This window comes from Miniopterus schreibersii, assembly GCF_964146895.1.
Source record: "Miniopterus schreibersii genome assembly, chromosome: 1".
NCBI classification, from domain to species: domain Eukaryota; kingdom Metazoa; phylum Chordata; class Mammalia; order Chiroptera; family Miniopteridae; genus Miniopterus; species Miniopterus schreibersii.
Window position 1 is genome coordinate 1924666 of NC_138101.1, and position 8919 is coordinate 1933584.

Consider the following 8919-nt stretch of genomic DNA (forward strand, 5'->3'; position numbering starts at 1 on the left):
ACTGATCTCCCATGGAGGAGGGCGCAGCTGAATTGAAAATGGAAAACAGACCTGGGCAGCTAGCGCGCCGGCCCAGACAGCCTGGGATCAAAGCAGGCCGAGCTGTCCGCGAGCCCCAGCACGGTGTCTGGTTATCAAATTTGCACTTGGCAGTGTCTCTCTGCTCACTCTCCTGGAGGGAGGGAAGATCCGGCCAAGCCTGGAGGACACCCCCACACGGGGGTGGGGGGGCTGGCACGAAGCCCCAGGCTGAAGCTCCACTGCCTCCTGCATGGGCAACGCTGCCAGGGCCCCGGTTCTTTCAATGACAACTGTGTGCCCAGTACTCAGTGTTCAGCAAGCGTGCCTGCTCTGCAATGTTGGCACCCTGGTGCTGGTCAGCTTCCACCCTCACCCGTCAGCAAACGAGGTCGCTGGCCCGCATGGCCACGGCCAGCAGTGGGCAGAGCTGGGACACGGACCCCCCAAGCCAGCACCCACTTATTGGAGGCCTCTGACGCTGCTCCCTGAGGTGGCTGCACATTGCAGTGGTCGAGGAGGGATTAGAGGCAGGCCAGAAGCTGGAGGGTCTTCGAGGGAGAAGGGTTTCTGTCGGGAATGGAGCCCAAAGGGAACTGACAGTCTGACTGGGCCGGTGAGAGGGTGGGAAGGAAAAGGCAGGCCACCTGGGGGTGCACACGTCGCTTTGGGCCTCTGGTCACTCAGCCTCGGCTGTGCAACAAATCCCCCAGACTCAGTGGCGCCTGGGTGCCTGTGGCCACCTGGGCCGACTTGGGAGTACTGACACCCTGGTCAGCCTTAGTTGAAACACCTGGGGACCTGCTGGTCCCTGCGTGTCCCTGGTCTTCCAGTGGGCGAGCCCGGCTGTTCCCGGGGTAAGGCCGCAGGAGGCAGAGGGAGCGGCCCGCGGCTCTGGAGGCCGGGACTCAGAGCTGGCACAGTGTCCCTTCCACCACATCCTGTTGTCTAAAGAGCCACGGGGCTGGTCAGGGCCGCAGTGGAAAGTACAGCTGAGTTCCGCCGCCCAGGCCGGGGGAGGAGCGGAATCCAGCCCTGGTCCAAGAGCTGCCGGTGACAGTGGCGTTTTCGGTTTTTTTCAGGCCAATGATGATTTCTGTCCCCTGCAGATCTAGGTTCTGTGTCTGGGGGTCCGTTTGTAAGTTTGTTCTTCCTGACACTTCACAGCCACTTACTGTCTGTCTATTCAAATGTTTTTGGTGTATCGATATTTCTGTTTCCTTATATGTAAAAATTTGTTATATATCGCCCTCAAAATGAAGATGCCCAAAGACAGTTGCAAAGGGATGTCTTTTGCCTTCATTTGCAGAACAGGTTCATCAGACCCGCTGACGGCCCAGGACAGACCCAGCTGTGTCGGCCGCTGCCAGGCTCCGGGCCACCACTGCCAGGCTCCGGGCCACGGCTGCCAGGCTCCGGGCCACCACTGCCAGGCGCTGGGCCACCGCTGCCAGGCGCTGGGCCACCACTGCCAGGCTCCGGGCCACCACTGCCAGGCTCTGGGCCACCACTGCCAGGCTCTGGGCCACGGCTGCCAGGCTCCGGGCCACCACTGCCAGGCGCTGGGCCACCGCTGCCAGGCGCTGGGCCACCGCTGCCAGGCTCCGGGCCACCACTGCCAGGCTCTGGGCCACGGCTGCCAGGCTCCGGGCCACGGCTGCCAGGCACCGGGCCACCACTGCCAGGCTCCGGGCCACCACTGCCAGGCTCCGGGCCACCGCTGCCAGGCGCTGGGCCACCGCTGCCAGGCTCCGGGCCACCGCTGCCAGGCTCCGGGCCACCACGGCCCATGCTGCCTCTGCCAGAGACACCGCTGCCCCCGGCGTACCCAGTCCTGTCATTCTTTTAAATGCTACCGTGGCCACCCACGCTGGTGTCCAAGCCCCGTGGTCCCTCACTCCCACAGTGCTCGCCAACCCCACGGTGTGGTTTGGTCACCTCTCCCTCAGCCCAGGGTCACAGCGGGGCGGACGGTTTGCCACCGTTGGCTCCGGGCCTCCCCCACCTGGGCTGGGGCTCGCAGCCCCCCAGCCGGCTGACGGACAGCTGAGGCAGCAAGACGGATGGCCGGCCTTGGGCTTCACCCTCGTGGAGCCCGGCCTCGTCCATTATCGGCCAGGGCCGCTTGTCATCACGCCCTGGGAGCAAATCAGAATCAAATGTGGTCCCCGGACGGCGAGAACGCTCTGCTGCACATTTGCAAAAACTCTGGGAGGGGCGACGCTCCCCTCGTGGACTTGAAAGGGAAGGAGAGGCCGAGAAGGGAAAGAAGCCGCGAGGAGTCTTCCAAACTTTGTTTTTCATCTCCCCCTCCTGGCTCCTCGGGCTCCGCGCGAGAACCGGCCGAATCCCACAAGAAAGGCGGCTCGGCCAGGCCTAAGCGAAGCCACGTGTCCTCCCAGCTCTTCAGATGTCTTCAAATCTTTTTCAAATGTCCGGGCCCCAAACTCTCAAATGCGCCTGCTGGAGGGCACTTCCCAGCAGAGGGTGAAGGGGGCTCGTCCCTCAGATCGGCAGCTTGGGCCACGCGCCTCTCGTGGAGCCCCTGCCGCGTGTCCCATCCGACTGGGCAGCCACGGGCGCTTCATTCGTATCGCTTGGCCCAGCCCTCCGGGGCGAGGAGCTGGAGCTGGCGGCAGGTCTGATGCCTGGGGCGGGGCACCTGCGGCTCTGTGCGTCCCCGTGGGGGCCCCTGTTCCCGCCGAGCCCTCCCAGCCTCTGCTGCCCCCGCGGGCTGCTAACTCCTGCACACTCCCCTGGACAGGCTGCTCCCTGCTGGCAGGAGCCTTCCCTCTCTCCCGGCTGTCTATCCGTAAGTCTGGTCACCAGGGAGTGACACACTGGTCATCCGCCCGAGTCCCTCTCCAGCCACACTTTTGCCGTGGCCTCTGAGAGCTTCCACGTGGTCCTGCCAGTCCTCTCCTGCTCCCAGGGCTGCCCTGCCCGACCTCATCAGGGGGATGCTGTGACCTGCCCGACCTCATCGGGGGGATGCTGTGACCTGCGCCTCCCGGTTGGATTTGGCCCATAAGGGGCCCCAGCGGGGATGGGAGAAGGGAGCACAGGGGCCTCAGTGCTCCCCGTGTCCCGTGACTGAGGCCACACCTCTCACGCTCTCTCCCCCTTCCCCTCCCCTCCCTGTCTCTTGTGCTGCAACAGTGGGTCCCTCCCTGTCCCATCAGGCAGGGGTGGTAACAGGCTCAGCCGCTCCTGGCCCTGGCACAGTGCCCTCCCCCGGCCCTCTGCCCACATCTCCGTAAGAGCCCCTCTAGCGACCCTGCGTTCAGGGTGCCATCTGATGGCGATGGCTCCTCGATGGCACATGTCCCTAGAGGGGTAAGCGGAGAGCCCCGGAGTGCCCAGCACTGGGGGCCTGGCTCAGCCGCTCCCTGGAGGGAGACGGAGCAGCCCCGTTAGACAGGGCCAGCGAGGCTCAGTGAGGCCCTGCCGTGAGCCAGAGCCGTGCCGCCTCCCTGAACCCCCAGGACCCGGCTGACAGGCCGCGGCGCTCACGCGGCCAGCGGAGAAAGGACAGCCGCCCTGGAGCAGACAAGCGGGGACCAGGGCTCCCGTCCCCGCTCCACCCTGCCTGCTGGGCGACCTTGGGCAGGTGGCTGAACTCCTCTGTGCTTCAGCCTGGTTTCCTGCACATCCGGACGGAGCAGCCTGGCGGGGTGTTGAGCGGGCGGAATGAGGAAAGGACCTGCGGGTGGCCGGCTCCTGCCTGGGAAAGCCACCGGCACCGTTCCTCGCGACGGTCAGTGACCAGCCTGAGATCCTGGCTCCTCGCCTCCCCAGGTGGCACTACGAGCGCACAGGGGACGCAGCCCCTTCGCAGTCTGGCACCACCGACGGCCCAGCTCTGGCCCTGGGCTCAGCGTCGGAGCTGCTCCTCGAGTGAGGGGACAGAGGGCCTGGGGGACGGGGGACCCGCAGGAAAATAAGGAAGGTCCCGACAAGGACACAGAATTTGGGTTGAGACCTGACGGACGACCTAGAGAAACAGATTCCAGACGGAGGCTCCCAGAAGCAGGGACAAGGGACCGTGTGGGTGCCGTGTCCTGGGCCAAGAGGAGAGTGACAGGAGATGTCGTCAGGGAGGGGGTGCTGCCGGAGCGCAGAGCACAGGGGGCTTGCGGGTGAGCAGGGCAAGGACTTGGCCCCTTGTTCGAGGAACATGGGAGCCATCGATTGTTCACCATCGCGGATAGGATCTCGCCGTGTTGCGGGAGGATTTTCTTGGTGGAGACAGGATCCTGGGGGAGAAGGGACAGGAGCCAGGAGGTGAGTTAGGAGGCGGTGACAGTCGTCGGGAGGCAAACCCCAGCGTGGCAGGGGGAGGCCGGTGTCCTCGGGAAGACGCAGTTCTTTCCACCATGGACCCCACATGCCTCCTTGAGGGCTCATGAAAGGGTCTAAGGCTTATGAAGGACAAGTGAGGGCAGGCCCGAGAGTCTGGACGCGGGGGCGGAAGGACAGCAATAGCACATGTTCAGTATATTTTGTTAAAATTCCTGGAACGTCCGCTGTGAGTTCTGACTCACAACCGTGAACCCTCACCAGGGCTGTAGTTTCCCAGACGCTGCTGACGTGATAATACCCAATCTTCCCACGATCCCCCAGGGCGGCCAGAGCAGGTCCCATTCACAGACAGGGAAACTGAGGCTCCCGGTCACCCACAGCTGGCGGGGAAACGGACCCTCGGGCTGCGGCTGGACATTGAAATTCAATTTTTTCAAACACACAAGGTGACAACCGACCTGCGGCTCTTCCGCAGGCTCTGTGGGTGGGACCAGCCTGGCGAGCAGCAGGCGCCGGGCAATAGCTTTAGTGAAAGAATGACCAGGGGTCAGGGTACTGGACGCGTCACTTCCCCTGTACCCTCCTCAGGGCTCTGAACCCCTCTGTCTTACCCGACATCCATTCACCGGCCTGCTTGTGTCCCCCACGCGCTGTGAGCTCCTTGAAGGCGAACGGGGCTCATCTATTTCCCCGTCTCCCACGCTGTGCGACGTGGTTCCCGCAACCGCGGGTCTTGGCGAGTGAGTGGGGGACGGTCAGTGGTGGATATAAATGGGAGGGGACTGAGGCTGGGGCCTGGAAGGCGAAGGGCTGGGCAGGGCAGAGGGTGGGCGACCTTGGGGATGGGGAGCCACGGGGACGCCTGCGGTCAGCACCACGGTCAGCTCCCGCCGGCCGCCCGCCTCCTGCCTCCACCCGGTGCTGCGGCCCAAAGAGCTCAGGTGGCGAAGACCCTCGGGGTCCTCTCCAGCCACGGCTCCTGGGCCCAGGGATGTCAGGCCGTGGCTCCCCCTTTCCTCGGAGGGCGTGGGCTCAGCTGGCAAGTTCCAGCCCGCGGGCGGGCGGGTGGGCTGGGGAAATGGACCGGAGGCAGCAGCGACTGAGGGCAGCGGAGAGGGGACCGTGAGGCCGGTTCATTCCGTCATCCCCGAGGGCGAGGGGAGCAGGACCAGCCCTCACCCGGGCAGGGGCTCCTGGGCCCCGAGAAGAACACGAGGTGAGGTGGGCGCAGGAGGCCTGGTGTCAGACCCGACCTTCCGTCTGGGGGGGCAGAGCTCCTCGTGGGCCCCGACGGCGGGCACTGGGAGCTGCGGCGGGCTCTCCTCCCACCCGCCTCCAGGGGCAGACCCAGGTTCGAAGCCGGGCGTGGACCGAAGCCTTGACCCTTGACTCTGAAATGGTCCCCAGGGGACATGACCTTCCGTCTTGGGGAGAGAAGAGGCCACTAGGGCCTGAGCCAGGGCGGGGCTGGGATTCGTCTCTGCCTCTCACCAGCTCTGAGGCCCTGCACCGCTCTGCTCGGGGCCCCAACATTACAAAATGGGCCCAGCCCCCTCCCCGCACCTCGTGGCTGTGAGAGGTCAGAGCCTGGGGGCTCAGTGCTGCGCCCGCATGGCCTCCCCCCAGGAAGAGCCGGCTGAGCAAACGGGGCTGCAGACCCGTCTGAGTGCAGGTGGGCCTGGGGTGCACTCCCTTCACCACCCCCCGACGGTCACCCTGCCTCCTCTCTTCCCAGAAAAGCTTCTAAATTTAGGCGACATCTTTCACCGCTGGTGAGCCGCGGTGGGGTCACCAGGAGAGCCCAGGGCGGCCCGGGTGGGGGCCGAACGGGAGCCGCCGAGTCCTCTGTGTCGCCCTCAAGATCAATCGATGACAGGTTGTTCCTGGAACTAGGTCGCCGCCGGCTCTCGTCTGTGGCGAGACAGCAGGGCTCCCCCTCCCCGCACAGAACAGCCCTGTGCCGGGTGTCGGCGGGAGGACCAGGGACACAGGGTTCGGGGACCCCTCAGGCTCCACCTGTCTAATGTGCTTTCCTGCTCTGGACTCCAGGACCCCAAGATCCCCCACCTCTCTGGGGGTCAGGGAGTCCAGGGACCCGTGTGATGTAAGGGACAGTGGTCATCCTGGGTATGCAGCCCCCTGGAGACGGCTCTCAAAACAGCAGCCAGCAAGATCCTTTTCTCACCTCACTTCTCTGCTTCCAAGTCCCCAATGTTCCCTCATCTCGCTCAGCCTAAAAGCCAAAGTCCTTCCGATGCTGTAAAAGATTCCCCGCATCCGACCCTGTCACCTCCCCGCTGCTCCCTGGAAACCAGCCGCCCCGACCCCCCGGGGCTCCCGGAGCCGCCCCGTGGGGCTCACCGCAGGGCCTTTGCACCGCCAGCCGCCTCCGCCTGGGCTGCTCTCCCCAGCTACCTGCAGGGCTCGCTCCCCTCGAGCCTGTGCTCAAACGTGTTTCAAACCGTGACCCCCACCTCCTGGCCCCTGGGCCGCTCCACTGTTTCCATTTCTGTTTCTTCTCGAGTCCCGTTGGGCATTTTATATAGAAACCTGGCCGTTTCGCCTGCATTTTCCTGTTCGGTGCCACGACACTGCTCACGGCAACCCTTTGCTGTCGCTGTGCCGGAGCTCCCAGGCTTGTTTCCTTTGGGCTCACTCCCTGTTCCTTGTATGTCTCAAGCTCCGACAATTAACTGAACGGTCCCCTCCTAACAGGAGAGCCTGCCCCGCAGGTGTCCCAGGCGGGGCTTCATCGCCCCGCGCAGCGTTGGCCTGGAGCGTCCCCGCGGTCCTTCCTCTGCGGCCGCCTCTCATGCTCACGACACGCTGTTGGACTTACGCGCCGGTTATGTGTGCATTTCGCAGCCTCCACGCGTGTGATCTTTCACGGATGTTAATGTAACTGCGTCGTGGTTGGAGAACGTGGTCTCTCCGGGGCCCCTTCTTTGGAATTTGTGGACGATTGCTCTGCTTATGGCCTAGTTTTTGAATTTTTTAAGTCCCTGTTCCCTTGAAAACTGTGAGTTTCCCGTTGCCAGGTGCGGTTTTCTCGACGGGTTTATTAGCTCAAGCTTGTTCTGAGCGTGGTTCACGTGCGCTGTAGGCGGCGACTGTCCTGTCTGCTTTCCCTCGGCCGCCAGGACCGGGCCTTGAACATCCGCCGCGGGGGGGTCTCTCCCTTTGCCCTCCTGTCATTTCACAGGTTTGCTCTATATTTTTGAGGCTGGTATTAGGTGTCAACAGCTTAGAATTACAGTCAAACGGAAATTTTATCTAAATTCAGCGACTCCCCTCGTCTGTGGCAGTTTCCCCTTTAAGCCTGTTGCGCTGATTTTATTAGCGGGGCGCCAGCGTTTTTGACGAATAGTTTCCAGGGGGGTTTGTTCCTTGCTTCCCTTTTAGTCTTTTTCTGTCCCTGTAAGTGTGTTTTTCATGAACAACTCACAGATTTTTAAAAATCCCACCTCGGCCTCGCCGGGTAGCTCGGTGGGTTAGAGAGTGGTCCTTAGGCCAGGGCTGGGGGTTCGATCTCCGGTCGGGTCACATACAGGAGTCAACCATGAGCACAGAAGCAAGCGGAACAACAAGCCGACGTCTCTCTCGCTCTCAAATAATAAATAAGCATCTAAAAAAGGAAATAAAAATCCCACGTCACCTTCATCTTTTAATTTGACAATTTCACGTCCCCTAATTATTTCACTGTCTCCGCCCCTCAGTCCCTCGCGCCTTCGCCGCGAGCTCGCGCTTTCTGTCCGCCTGCCTTCCCGTGGTCCCCACGGCACCATCTCTCCGACACATTCTGCGTGGTTTCCACACGTCTCCTTGGCCTTCTGCTCACCCTCTCTCCAGCTGTGCCAACTCTGCCTGTTCACCGGTTTTCTAATTTCAGTTATTACGGTTTCCACTTGTAGAATTTCATTTTCTAATCTGGAGTCAGCTTGGTCGACGTTGACAACTTCTCCTTGGCCAAACCCTCAACGCCACCCTTGAAACCTGTAAGAGTGTAAAATACATTTTCTCCACCTGGTGATCCCACAGCTCCGGTCTTTCTGCACCTGGTTCTGCAGGGTTTTTTTTGGTCTTGTGACTTTTCCTCGGGTCTTTAATTTTTCATTGTAATTTTATATTCATGATCCCTTACCTTGCAGAACGTTTCTGAGGCCTGGGTTTAAATGCGTCCCCCTGCCTGGCCGGTGCGGCTCAGCGGTTGAGTGTCAACTCAGGCACCAGGAGGCCGCGGTTCGCTTCGCGGTCGGGGCACATGCCCGGGTTTCGGGTTCCATCCTTAGTAGGGGGCGTGCGGGAGGCAGCCGATCATCGATGTTTCTATCACTCTCCCTTCCTCTCTCTAAAAATCAATTAAAAAAATTTTTTTAAGTATTAAAAACTAAGAACAATAAAATAAAATAACTGTGTCCCCATGTACAGATTTGCTTTCCCCTCTGCCTGATACCCGGAGTCCCAGCATCCTAGGCCCACGTTAAGCCTAGCGCTCCTTACTGGTTTTGGGGGCTGGGGGGACACTGCATCTTTAGACCCTCACCAGGTTTCTTGTCCCATTTCAGACGTGCTGGCTCATGTAGGCGGCTCTGGGCCCCG